The sequence below is a fragment of the Mytilus californianus genome, unplaced genomic scaffold (assembly GCF_021869535.1).
Source record: "Mytilus californianus isolate M0D057914Y unplaced genomic scaffold, xbMytCali1.0.p SCAF_13, whole genome shotgun sequence".
Taxonomy (NCBI): Eukaryota; Metazoa; Mollusca; class Bivalvia; order Mytilida; family Mytilidae; genus Mytilus; species Mytilus californianus.
In genome coordinates this window covers 45,633,299-45,647,562 of record NW_026262615.1, presented here as the reverse complement: position 1 = coordinate 45,647,562, position 14,264 = coordinate 45,633,299, and positions in this window count along the sequence as shown.

The window sequence follows — 14,264 nt, the reverse complement described above, 5'->3', positions numbered from 1 at the left end:
ATTGCAAACATGTTATGAATTATATTTTAGGGTGATGCGAATAAATTGATTCTTGACTGTCATTCGTCCTCTAACAGCTTTCAACGGGTGCAGCTGCCCAGAAATATATAAGCATATATTTCCTATGATCGTTTAAAATAAATCTTTTTAAGGCTAAATGATCATTATAATGCATGATAATCAGACAAATGTAAAAAATATATGCTTGCAGAATCGCCATAAAAAATGAATGTTTATGGTGAGAAAAGGATTACAATAATCATGCATTAAAATCAAATCTATCTATCCCTAATCGTAACTATAATACTAAGTATAAATTAGTGTAATAGTCTCAGGCCATCGAGAAAATGCCAGAATGATTATTTTTTTAATAGTTGTATAAATAAATGGTTCTGTTATCTCTCCATTGTGTTATGATTATCGTACATTGACGTTGGTCAATATAGTATTGTCAATATATAGGGACGGATTCAGGCTTTTTCAAAGTGGGTGTAATTCAAACAGCTAACATACCACAGAGTGTAGCAAAGCAAACAATGTTTTAGACGAATTATGCTAAACAAAAATCGTAAAAAAAAGATTTAATATTTTTTGGGCCATCAAAAGTGGAAGTGGGGGCGCGTGACCTATACGCCGCCTGGATTCGCCACTGATGTTATATAACTAAATCGTTTACCAACTTAAAATTTTATAAGAAATAAGAAAACAGGTACACCCGCGAAATTGGATGTATGTGAGTAGGATTATCATGTTTATTCTAAAAATTTACATTGATATTTTGGAATTGTCAGAATGCGAGACCAACGGATGCAGATTCGTGGCGGCTTGAACTATTTGTATGACGCTTCATATGTCAGAAGTTAGAAGGCCTGACTGCAATATACCTCGCACACAGATCATTTATGTAACGATTTTTCTATCTGTCATATGTCCATTGCCCTTAACCTCATTTTCATGATTCAGCGATTTCCTAACAAAATGAATAGCTGATAATGGTTAATATCAATGATCAAGGTTAACATTTCGTGTTCAAGTCCATATCTCTTATACCATAAGTAATAGGTCAACTATATTTGCTCGTATGGCGCACATGACTATTTAAGTGACCTTAAACTATTTTCTTGATTAATTGGTAAATGTTAAGTTTTTTTTTGTTGGTTTTAATGATTGTAATGTGTTCATGTCCGTCTGGCAGGTTCATCAGACCTTGACTTTTTTATGGTTCCATGAACACTGTTAATTTTATGAGATACTTTTATTAAATTTTCATCTTACAGAACTTCAAAAAAAAAATCGATAACGATCTTTCAAGCAGTCGCGACATGTCAGTGCGTACAGTCACTCTTGTTTAAATAATACGTAGTATTTATTTTTTTTTTTTAAAACGCAATTGAAGTTTTTTTTTTGCCATGTCTGATTAGTTTATCTCGTTCAATTAAGCCTTAATTATGAATTGTTAGACTTTTTTTAATTCAAGAACGGTGCACTCTTGTTTAGAATTCTTGGTTGGTTTTAGCTCACCTGACCTCAAGGGAAAAGTGAGCTTTTTCATCACTTGGCCCCCGTCGTCCGTCGTCTTCCGTTAATTTTTTACATAATTTTCTCCTCTGAAATTACTGGGCTACAATACATTTAACAAACCTTATCCACAATCTTATGTCGGTTTTAAAAGGTCTAACGAACTTATGTTTAAATGTTTTTCATCATCATTGTGGTATCTAGTTTAAAAAGTTTTTGATGACCCCGCTTGTTAACAAAGATGGCCGACATGGCTTAAAATAGAACATAGTGGGATGCAAGTTATGTTTATTATTTGAAAACAGCTATAGATAGAGAAAATTTAACAGGGGCAGATATGTTAATAATGTTGAGCTCTACCTTTTGTCCGTACACATCAAAACTCTCACACGAATTCTCATAGAAGTTAATGTCCTTAAATGACAAATTTCTCTTTTTTTTCCATTTCTGTCTATTATCTTTAAATATATAAAAGTTATATAGCAAAAATGATCAGTAAAACAATATATACGAATAAGTCCACTTGGTCGATATCCTTGTAAGAATGATTGACCTTTTATTACGATTTTTACTATTTCTTTGCAATTTTGCCAATTTTTTTACAAAAATTTTCTCCTCTTTAACAATTTGATTAAACTTGGCCACACGCTTGATTGAGGTATCTGGTATCCACATGCTCAGACATAGACAAAACCGGGTCATTGTGTAGTAAACAACATTGACAAAACCGGGTCGTTCCATTTTGACATGACCTATTTCTTTCGTTCCATACGCAGAAATACAAGGATTGAGGTGCTCAAAGTGACTAGTTTTGCAATCTCCATGTCAATATCTTTCTTTCCATGCCTTTCTTTCCGCACCATGTGAACAATTAAGGAGAAATGAAACAAATTCGAGGTAAGGTTCACTCAATTCGTCATTTTGACGTGCATTTTTACTTATTTCTCCGTTAATCTAGAACGGTTGTAGAAAATATTACATCACACAATAGAAAATAGTTATATATGTATATATATTCTTCGATATCATAAAAATAACAAACAAATAAACAGAAAACTACCTTTTCTCTGTCTATTGATGTTCCGTCACCGTGCCGGATATTAGATACCATCGAGTCCAAACATTTTTTGCCGGGGTAGTTTAGACACAGTGATATTTGTGTAATGTGAACAGAACATCAGGATACGGTGACCAGAGATAACCAAAATCAAAATTTGTGTATTGTGATCAGAGGTAAAGAAATCGATATCTGTGATAGGTGATATTGTGTAACTAAAGTTAACAAATGTGTAAATAAGGTGATTAGAGATTACAAAAGTCATATCTGTCTAAAAAGAACCAGATTATCATTGTAAGATGACAAGGGGGAAACATAGCCAACATCTGTGCAAGGTGACTTGAGGTACAGTTGATGTGTACGTCGAGAAGATAATGCCTGTAGAAACATTTGATGGTAATACACATCAATATTCATCAGAGTTGGGTGTATGCAGATTGAATTGGTCTTTACTTGAGGTGCAGTTGATGTGTATCTCAAGTAGGCAAAGCCTTTCGAAAGTTTTAGTGTTAACACACATTAGTATTCATCAAGGTTTGGTTGTACGAAGATACAATCTGTCTGTACTTGAGGTACAGATGATGTATACATCGAGTAGACAAACCCTGTCGAATCTTTTCATTGTAATACACATTAATGTTCCTTAGGTCCTTGTGTATTTAAACGCTGTTGATCTGTACTGGAGTTTCAGTTGATTTGTACGTCAGGTAGAAAAAAACCTGTCAAAATTGTTGTTGTAATAGACATTCCTGTTCATTAGGTTCGAGTGTATGAAAATTGAATTCGTCTGTACTTGAGGTACAAATGATGTGTACTGCATCTAGAGAAAGCCTGTCCAAAGTTTTGATGGTAATATACATTAATATTTATTATATTTAGGTGTATGTAGATTGAATTGGTCCGTACTTAAGGTTCAGTTAATATGTATCTCAAGTAGACAAATACTTTCGAATGTTTCAATGCTAACACACATTAGAATTCATCAGGGTTAGTTGTATGTAGATTCAATCGGTTTGTACTTGAGGTGCATTTAATGTGTACCTCAAGTAGACAAAGCCTTTCAAAAGTTTCAATGGTAACACACATTTGTATTCATCTGGGTTGGTTATATGTAGATTCAATCGGTCTGTACTTGAGGTACAGTTGGTGTGTACATCGAGCAGAAAAAACAGGAATATCATTGTAAGATGACCAGGGTGAAGCCTAGTCAATCTCTGTAAAAGGTAATCAGAGGTAACCAAAGTCAATATATGTGTAAGGTGTCCAGAGGTAACCAACGTTAAAATATGTCTTAGATGACCAGAGATAACTAAATCAAATATCTGTGTAATGTGAAAAGAACATCATTGTAAGGTAACCACAAGATACCATAGTACATATCTGTGCAAGGTGACCAGAGGTAACCAAATCAAATATGTGTAATGTGACAATAACATCATTGTTAGGTATCTAAAAGATATCATAGTAAATATCTGTGCAAGGTGACCAGAGGTAACCAAAGTCAATATGACTAGAGGTAACCTACGTCAATATATGTGTAAGGTGACCAGAGGTAACCAAATTGAATAATTGTGTAATCTGACCAGATTATAACTGTAAGGTCACCAGAGGTAAACATAGTCAATATCTTTGCAAGGTTACCAGAGATAACCAAATTAATCATATGCGTAAGGTGACCAGAACATCAGTGTAAGGTAACCAGAAGTAACCAAAGTCAATGTATGTGTAAGATGACCAGAGTTGTCCAAAGTGAGTTTCTGTGTCATGTGACCAGAGGTAACCAAAGTGAATATATGTGTTAGGTGACCAGAGGTAACTAAAGTAAATATTTGTGTAATGTGAACAAAACATCAGGATACGGTGACCGGAGATCATCAAAGTCAAAATTTTTGTATTGTGATCAGAGGTAAAGAAATCGATATCTGTGATAGGTGATATTGTGTAACTAAAGTTAACATTTGTGTAAGTAAGGTGACGAGAGATTACCACAGTCGTATCTGTCTAAAAAGAACCAGATTAAAATTGTAAGATCACCAGGGGGAAGCATAGCCAATATATGTGCAAGGTGACTTGAGGTACAGTTGATGTGTACGTCGAGTTGACAATGCCTGTAGAAACATTTGATGGTAATACACATCAATATTCATCAGAGTTGGGTGTATGCAGATTGAATTGGTCTCTACTTGAGGTGCAGTTGATGTGTATCTCAAGTAGGCAAAGCCTTTCGAAAGTTTTAGTGTTAACACACATTAGTATTCATCAAGGTTTGGTTGTACGAAGATACAATCTGTCTGTACTTGAGGTACAGATGATGTATACATCGAGTAGACAAACCCTGTCGAATCTTTTCATTGTAATACACATTAATGTTCCTTAGGTCCTTGTGTATTTAAACGCTGTTGATCTGTACTGGAGTTTCAGTTGATTTGTACGTCAGGTAGAAAAAAACCTGTCAAAATTGTTGTTGTAATAGACATTCCTGTTCATTAGGTTCGAGTGTATGAAAATTGAATTCGTCTGTACTTGAGGTACAAATGATGTGTACTGCATCTAGAGAAAGCCTGTCCAAAGTTTTGATGGTAATATACATTAATATTTATTATATTTAGGTGTATGTAGATTGAATTGGTCCGTACTTAAGGTTCAGTTAATATGTATCTCAAGTAGACAAATACTTTCGAATGTTTCAATGCTAACACACATTAGAATTCATCAGGGTTAGTTGTATGTAGATTCAATCGGTTTGTACTTGAGGTGCATTTAATGTGTACCTCAAGTAGACAAAGCCTTTCAAAAGTTTCAATGGTAACACACATTAGTATTCATCTGGGTTGGTTATATGTAGATTCAATCGGTCTGTACTTGAGGTACAGTTGGTGTGTACATCGAGCAGAAAAAACAGGAATATCATTGTAAGATGACCAGGGTGAAGCCTAGTCAATCTCTGTAAAAGGTAATCAGAGGTAACCAAAGTCAATATATGTGTAAGGTGTCCAGAGGTAACCAACGTTAAAATATGTCTTAGATGACCAGAGATAACTAAATCAAATATCTGTGTAATGTGAAAAGAACATCATTGTAAGGTAACCACAAGATACCATAGTACATATCTGTGCAAGGTGACCAGAGGTAACCAAATCAAATATGTGTAATGTGACAATAACATCATTGTTAGGTATCTAAAAGATATCATAGTAAATATCTGTGCAAGGTGACCAGAGGTAACCAAAGTCAATATGACTAGAGGTAACCTACGTCAATATATGTGTAAGGTGACCAGAGGTAACCAAATTGAATAATTGTGTAATCTGACCAGATTATAACTGTAAGGTCACCAGAGGTAAACATAGTCAATATCTTTGCAAGGTTACCAGAGATAACCAAATTAATCATATGCGTAAGGTGACCAGAACATCAGTGTAAGGTAACCAGAAGTAACCAAAGTCAATGTATGTGTAAGATGACCAGAGTTGTCCAAAGTGAGTTTCTGTGTCATGTGACCAGAGGTAACCAAAGTGAATATATGTGTTAGGTGACCAGAGGTAACTAAAGTAAATATTTGTGTAATGTGAACAAAACATCAGGATACGGTGACCGGAGATCATCAAAGTCAAAATTTTTGTATTGTGATCAGAGGTAAAGAAATCGATATCTGTGATAGGTGATATTGTGTAACTAAAGTTAACATTTGTGTAAGTAAGGTGACGAGAGATTACCACAGTCGTATCTGTCTAAAAAGAACCAGATTAAAATTGTAAGATCACCAGGGGGAAGCATAGCCAATATATGTGCAAGGTGACTTGAGGTACAGTTGATGTGTACGTCGAGTTGACAATGCCTGTAGAAACATTTGATGGTAATACACATCAATATTCATCAGAGTTGGGTGTATGCAGATTGAATTGGTCTCTACTTGAGGTGCAGTTGATGTGTATCTCAAGTAGGCAAAGCCTTTCGAAAGTTTTAGTGTTAACACACATTAGTATTCATCAAGGTTTGGTTGTACGAAGATACAATCTGTCTGTACTTGAGGTACAGATGATGTATACATCGAGTAGACAAACCCTGTCGAATCTTTTCATTGTAATACACATTAATGTTCCTTAGGTCCTTGTGTATTTAAACGCTGTTGATCTGTACTGGAGTTTCAGTTGATTTGTACGTCAGGTAGAAAAAAACCTGTCAAAATTGTTGTTGTAATAGACATTCCTGTTCATTAGGTTCGAGTGTATGAAAATTGAATTCGTCTGTACTTGAGGTACAAATGATGTGTACTGCATCTAGAGAAAGCCTGTCCAAAGTTTTGATGGTAATATACATTAATATTTATTATATTTAGGTGTATGTAGATTGAATTGGTCCGTACTTAAGGTTCAGTTAATATGTATCTCAAGTAGACAAATACTTTCGAATGTTTCAATGCTAACACACATTAGAATTCATCAGGGTTAGTTGTATGTAGATTCAATCGGTTTGTACTTGAGGTGCATTTAATGTGTACCTCAAGTAGACAAAGCCTTTCAAAAGTTTCAATGGTAACACACATTAGTATTCATCTGGGTTGGTTATATGTAGATTCAATCGGTCTGTACTTGAGGTACAGTTGGTGTGTACATCGAGCAGAAAAAACAGGAATATCATTGTAAGATGACCAGGGTGAAGCCTAGTCAATCTCTGTAAAAGGTAATCAGAGGTAACCAAAGTCAATATATGTGTAAGGTGTCCAGAGGTAACCAACGTTAAAATATGTCTTAGATGACCAGAGATAACTAAATCAAATATCTGTGTAATGTGAAAAGAACATCATTGTAAGGTAACCACAAGATACCATAGTACATATCTGTGCAAGGTGACCAGAGGTAACCAAATCAAATATGTGTAATGTGACAATAACATCATTGTTAGGTATCTAAAAGATATCATAGTAAATATCTGTGCAAGGTGACCAGAGGTAACCAAAGTCAATATGACTAGAGGTAACCTACGTCAATATATGTGTAAGGTGACCAGAGGTAACCAAATTGAATAATTGTGTAATCTGACCAGATTATAACTGTAAGGTCACCAGAGGTAAACATAGTCAATATCTTTGCAAGGTTACCAGAGATAACCAAATTAATCATATGCGTAAGGTGACCAGAACATCAGTGTAAGGTAACCAGAAGTAACCAAAGTCAATGTATGTGTAAGATGACCAGAGTTGTCCAAAGTGAGTTTCTGTGTCATGTGACCAGAGGTAACCAAAGTGAATATATGTGTTAGGTGACCAGAGGTAACTAAAGTAAATATTTGTGTAATGTGAACAAAACATCAGGATACGGTGACCGGAGATCATCAAAGTCAAAATTTTTGTATTGTGATCAGAGGTAAAGAAATCGATATCTGTGATAGGTGATATTGTGTAACTAAAGTTAACATTTGTGTAAGTAAGGTGACGAGAGATTACCACAGTCGTATCTGTCTAAAAAGAACCAGATTAAAATTGTAAGATCACCAGGGGGAAGCATAGCCAATATATGTGCAAGGTGACTTGAGGTACAGTTGATGTGTACGTCGAGTTGACAATGCCTGTAGAAACATTTGATGGTAATACACATCAATATTCATCAGAGTTGGGTGTATGCAGATTGAATTGGTCTCTACTTGAGGTGCAGTTGATGTGTATCTCAAGTAGGCAAAGCCTTTCGAAAGTTTTAGTGTTAACACACATTAGTATTCATCAAGGTTTGGTTGTACGAAGATACAATCTGTCTGTACTTGAGGTACAGATGATGTATACATCGAGTAGACAAACCCTGTCGAATCTTTTCATTGTAATACACATTAATGTTCCTTAGGTCCTTGTGTATTTAAACGCTGTTGATCTGTACTGGAGTTTCAGTTGATTTGTACGTCAGGTAGAAAAAAACCTGTCAAAATTGTTGTTGTAATAGACATTCCTGTTCATTAGGTTCGAGTGTATGAAAATTGAATTCGTCTGTACTTGAGGTACAAATGATGTGTACTGCATCTAGAGAAAGCCTGTCCAAAGTTTTGATGGTAATATACATTAATATTTATTATATTTAGGTGTATGTAGATTGAATTGGTCCGTACTTAAGGTTCAGTTAATATGTATCTCAAGTAGACAAATACTTTCGAATGTTTCAATGCTAACACACATTAGAATTCATCAGGGTTAGTTGTATGTAGATTCAATCGGTTTGTACTTGAGGTGCATTTAATGTGTACCTCAAGTAGACAAAGCCTTTCAAAAGTTTCAATGGTAACACACATTAGTATTAATCTGGGTTGGTTATATGTAGATTCAATCGGTCTGTACTTGAGGTACAGTTGGTGTGTACATCGAGCAGAAAAAACAGGAATATCATTGTAAGATGACCAGGGTGAAGCCTAGTCAATCTCTGTAAAAGGTAATCAGAGGTAACCAAAGTCAATATATGTGTAAGGTGTCCAGAGGTAACCAACGTTAAAATATGTCTTAGATGACCAGAGATAACTAAATCAAATATCTGTGTAATGTGAAAAGAACATCATTGTAAGGTAACCACAAGATACCATAGTACATATCTGTGCAAGGTGACCAGAGGTAACCAAATCAAATATGTGTAATGTGACAATAACATCATTGTTAGGTATCTAAAAGATATCATAGTAAATATCTGTGCAAGGTGACCAGAGGTAACCAAAGTCAATATGACTAGAGGTAACCTACGTCAATATATGTGTAAGGTGACCAGAGGTAACCAAATTGAATAATTGTGTAATCTGACCAGATTATAACTGTAAGGTCACCAGAGGTAAACATAGTCAATATCTTTGCAAGGTTACCAGAGATAACCAAATTAATCATATGCGTAAGGTGACCAGAACATCAGTGTAAGGTAACCAGAAGTAACCAAAGTCAATGTATGTGTAAGATGACCAGAGTTGTCCAAAGTGAGTTTCTGTGTCATGTGACCAGAGGTAACCAAAGTGAATATATGTGTTAGGTGACCAGAGGTAACTAAAGTAAATATTTGTGTAATGTGAACAAAACATCAGGATACGGTGACCGGAGATCATCAAAGTCAAAATTTTTGTATTGTGATCAGAGGTAAAGAAATCGATATCTGTGATAGGTGATATTGTGTAACTAAAGTTAACATTTGTGTAAGTAAGGTGACGAGAGATTACCACAGTCGTATCTGTCTAAAAAGAACCAGATTAAAATTGTAAGATCACCAGGGGGAAGCATAGCCAATATATGTGCAAGGTGACTTGAGGTACAGTTGATGTGTACGTCGAGTTGACAATGCCTGTAGAAACATTTGATGGTAATACACATCAATATTCATCAGAGTTGGGTGTATGCAGATTGAATTGGTCTCTACTTGAGGTGCAGTTGATGTGTATCTCAAGTAGGCAAAGCCTTTCGAAAGTTTTAGTGTTAACACACATTAGTATTCATCAAGGTTTGGTTGTACGAAGATACAATCTGTCTGTACTTGAGGTACAGATGATGTATACATCGAGTAGACAAACCCTGTCGAATCTTTTCATTGTAATACACATTAATGTTCCTTAGGTCTTTGTGTATTTAAACGCTGTTGATCTATACTGGAGTTTTAGTTGATTTGTACGTCAGGTAGAAAAAAACCTGTCAAAATTGTTGTTGTAATAGACATTCCTGTTCATTAGGTTCGAGTGTATGAAAATTGAATTCGTCTATACTTGAGGTACAAATGATGTGTACTGCATCTAGAGAAAGCCTGTCCAAAGTTTTGATGGTAATATACATTAATATTTATTATATTTAGGTGTATGTAGATTGAATTGGTCCGTACTTAATGTTCAGTTAATGTGTATCTCAAGTAGACAAATACTTTCGAATGTTTCAATGCTAACACACATTAGAATTCATCAGGGTTAGTTGTATGTAGATTCAATCGGTTTGTACTTGAGGTGCATTTAATGTGTACCTCAAGTAGACAAAGCCTTTCAAAAGTTTCAATGGTAACACACATTAGTATTCATCTGGGTTGGTTATATGTAGATTCAATCGGTCTGTACTTGAGGTACAGTTGGTGTGTACATCGAGCAGAAAAAACAGGAATATCATTGTAAGATGACCAGGGTGAAGCCTAGTCAATCTCTGTAAAAGGTAATCAGAGGTAACCAAAGTCAATATATGTGTAAGGTGTCCAGAGGTAACCAACGTTAAAATATGTCTTAGATGACCAGAGATAACTAAATCAAATATCTGTGTAATGTGAAAAGAACATCATTGTAAGGTAACCACAAGATACCATAGTACATATCTGTGCAAGGTGACCAGAGGTAACCAAATCAAACATGTGTCATGTGACAATAACATCATTGTTAGGTATCTACAAGATATCATAGTAAATATCTGTGCAAGGTGACCAGAGGTAACCAAAGTCAATATGACTAGAGGTAACCTACGTCAATATATGTGTAAGGTGACCAGAGGTAACCAAATTGAATAATTGTGTAATCTGACCAGATTATAACTGTAAGGTGACCAGAGGTAAACATAGTCAATATCTTTGCAAGGTTACCAGAGATATCCAAATTAATCATATGCGTAAGGTGACCAAAACATCAGTGTAAGGTAATCAGAAGTAACCAAAGTCAATGTATGTGTAAGATGATCAGAGGTAACCAAAGTGAATATATGTGTTAGGTGACCAGAAGTAACTTAAGTAAATATTTGTGTAATGTGAACAGAACATCAGGATACGGTGAGCGGAGATCACCAAAGTCAAAATTTTTGTATTGTGATCAGAGGAAAAGAAATCGATATCTGTGATAGGTGATATTGTGTAACTAAAGTTAACATTTGTGTAAGTAAGGTGACGAGAGATTACCACAGTCGTATCTGTCTAAAAAGAACCAGATTAAAATTGTAAGATCACCTGGGGGAAGCATAGCCAATATATGTGCAAGGTGACTTGAGGTACAGTTGATGTGTACGTCGAGTAGACACTGCCTGTAGAAACTTTTGATGGCAATACACATCAATTTTCATCAGTGTTGGGTGTATGCAGATTGAATTGGTCTGTACTTGAGGGGCAGTTGATGTGTATCTCAAGTAGGCAAAGCATTTCGAAAGTTTTAATGTTAACACACATTAGTATTCATCAAGGTTTGGTTGTACGAAGATACAATCTGTCTGTACTTGAGGTACAGTTGATGTGTACGTCGAGTAGACATAGCCTGTCGAATATTTTCATTGTAATACACATTAATGTTCCTTAGGTCTATGTGTATTTAAACGTAGTTGGTCTGTACTTGAGATTCAGTTGATTTGTACGTCAAGTAGAAAAAAACCTGTCAAAATAATTGTTGCTAATAGACATTCCTGTTCATTAGGTTCGAGTGTATGAAAATTGAATTGGTCTGTACTTGAGGTACAAATGATGTGTACTGCATCTAGACAAAGCCTCTCTAAAGTTTTGATGGTAATATACATTAATATTTATTATATTTGGGATATGTAGATTGAATTGGTCTGTACTCAAGGTTCAGTTGATGTATATCTCAAGCACACAAATCCTTTCGAATGTTTCAATGCTGACACACATTTGTATTCATCAGAGTTAGTTGTATGTAGATTCAATCGGTCTGTACTTGAGGTGCAGTTGATGTGTACCTCAAGTAGACAAAGCCTTTCAAAAGATTCAATGGTAACACACATAAGTAATCATCTGGGTTGGTTGTATGTAGATTCAATCGGTCGGTACTTGAGTTACAGTTAGTGTGTACATCGAGCAGAAAAAACAGGAATATCATTGTAAGATGACCAGGGTGAAGCCTAGTAAATCTCTGTAAAAGGTAATCAGAGGTAACCAAAGTCAATATATGTGTAAGGTGTGCAGAGGTAATCAACGTCAAAATATGTGTAAGATGAAAAGAGGTAACAAATTCAAATATCTGTGTAATGTGACAAGAACATCATTGTAAGGTAACCAGAAGATACCATAGTAAATATCTGTGCAAGGTGACCAGAGGCAACCAAATCAAATATGTGTAATGTGACAATTACATCATTGTAAGGTATCCACAAGATATCATAGTAAATATCTGTGCAAGGTGACCAGAGGTAACCAAAGTCAATATGACTAGATGTAACCTGCCTCAATATATGTGTAAGGTGACCAGAGGTAACCAAATTGAATAATTGTGTAATCTGACCAAAGTATAATTGTAAGGTGACCAGAGGTAATCATAGTCAATATCCTTTCAAGGTTACCAGAGATAATCAAATTAATCATATGTGTAAGATGACCAGAACATCAGTGTAAGGTAACCAAAGGTAACCAAAGTCAATGTATGTGTAAGGTGACCAGAGTTATCCAAAGTGAATTTATGTGTAGGGTGACAAGAGGTAACCAAAGTGAATATATATGTTAGGTGACCAGAGGTTACCAAATTAAATATTTGTGTAATGTGAACAGAACATCGGGATACGGTGAACAGAGATAACCTAAGTCAAAATTTGTGTATTGTGATCAGATGTAAAGAAATCGATATCTGTGATAGGTGATATTGTGTAACTAAAGTTAACATCTGTGTAAGTAAGGTGACCACAGATTACCACAAACATATTTGTCTAAAAAGAACCAGATTATCATTGTAAGTTGACCAGGGGGAAGCATAGCCAAAATCTGTGCAAGGTGACTTGAGGTACAGTTGATGTGTACGTCGAGTAGACAATGCCTGTAGAAACTTTTGATGGTAATACACATCAATATTCATCAGAGTTGGGTGTATGCAGATTGAATTGGTCTGTACTTGAGGGGCAGTTAATGTGTATCTCAAGTAGACAAAGCCTTTCGAAAGTTTTAATGGTAACACACATTAGTATTCATCAAGGTTTGGTTGTACGAAGATACAATCTGTCTGTATTACAGGTGCAGTTGATGTGTACGTCGAGTAGACAAAGCCTGTCGAATGTTTTGAATGTAATACACATTAATGTTCCTTAGGTTTTGGTTTATGTGAACGTAGTTGGTCTGTACTTGAAATTCAGTTGATGTGTACGTAAAATAGAAAAAGCCTGTCAAAATTCTTATTGGTTTTAGACATTCCTGTTGATTAGGTTCGAGTGTATGAAAATTGAATTGGTCTGTACTTGAGGTACAAATGATGTGTACTGCATGTAGACAAAGCCTATCCAAAGTTTTGATGGTATTATACATTAATATTTATTATATTTGGGTGTATGTAGATAGAATTTGTCTGTACTTAAGGTTTAGTTGATGTGTATCGCAAGTACACAAATCCTTTCGAATGTTTCAATGCTAACAAACATTAGAATTCATCAGGGTTAGTTGTATGTAGATTCAATCGTCCTGTGCTTGAGGTGAAGTTGATGTGTACCTTAAGTAGACAAAGCCTTTCAACAGTTTTAATTGCACATAGGTATTCATCGGGATTGGTTGTATGTAGATTCAATCGGTCTGTATTTGAGGTACAGTTGATGTGTTCGTCGAGCAGAAAGAACAAGAATATCATTGTAAGATGACCAGGGTGAAGCCTAGTCAATCTCTGTGAAAGGTGATCAGAGATTACCACAGTCATATCTGTCTGAAAAGAACCAGAGTATCATTGCAAGATGACCAGTGGGAAGCATAGCCAATATTTGTGCAAGGTGACTTAAGGTTCAGTTGATGTGTAATTCGAG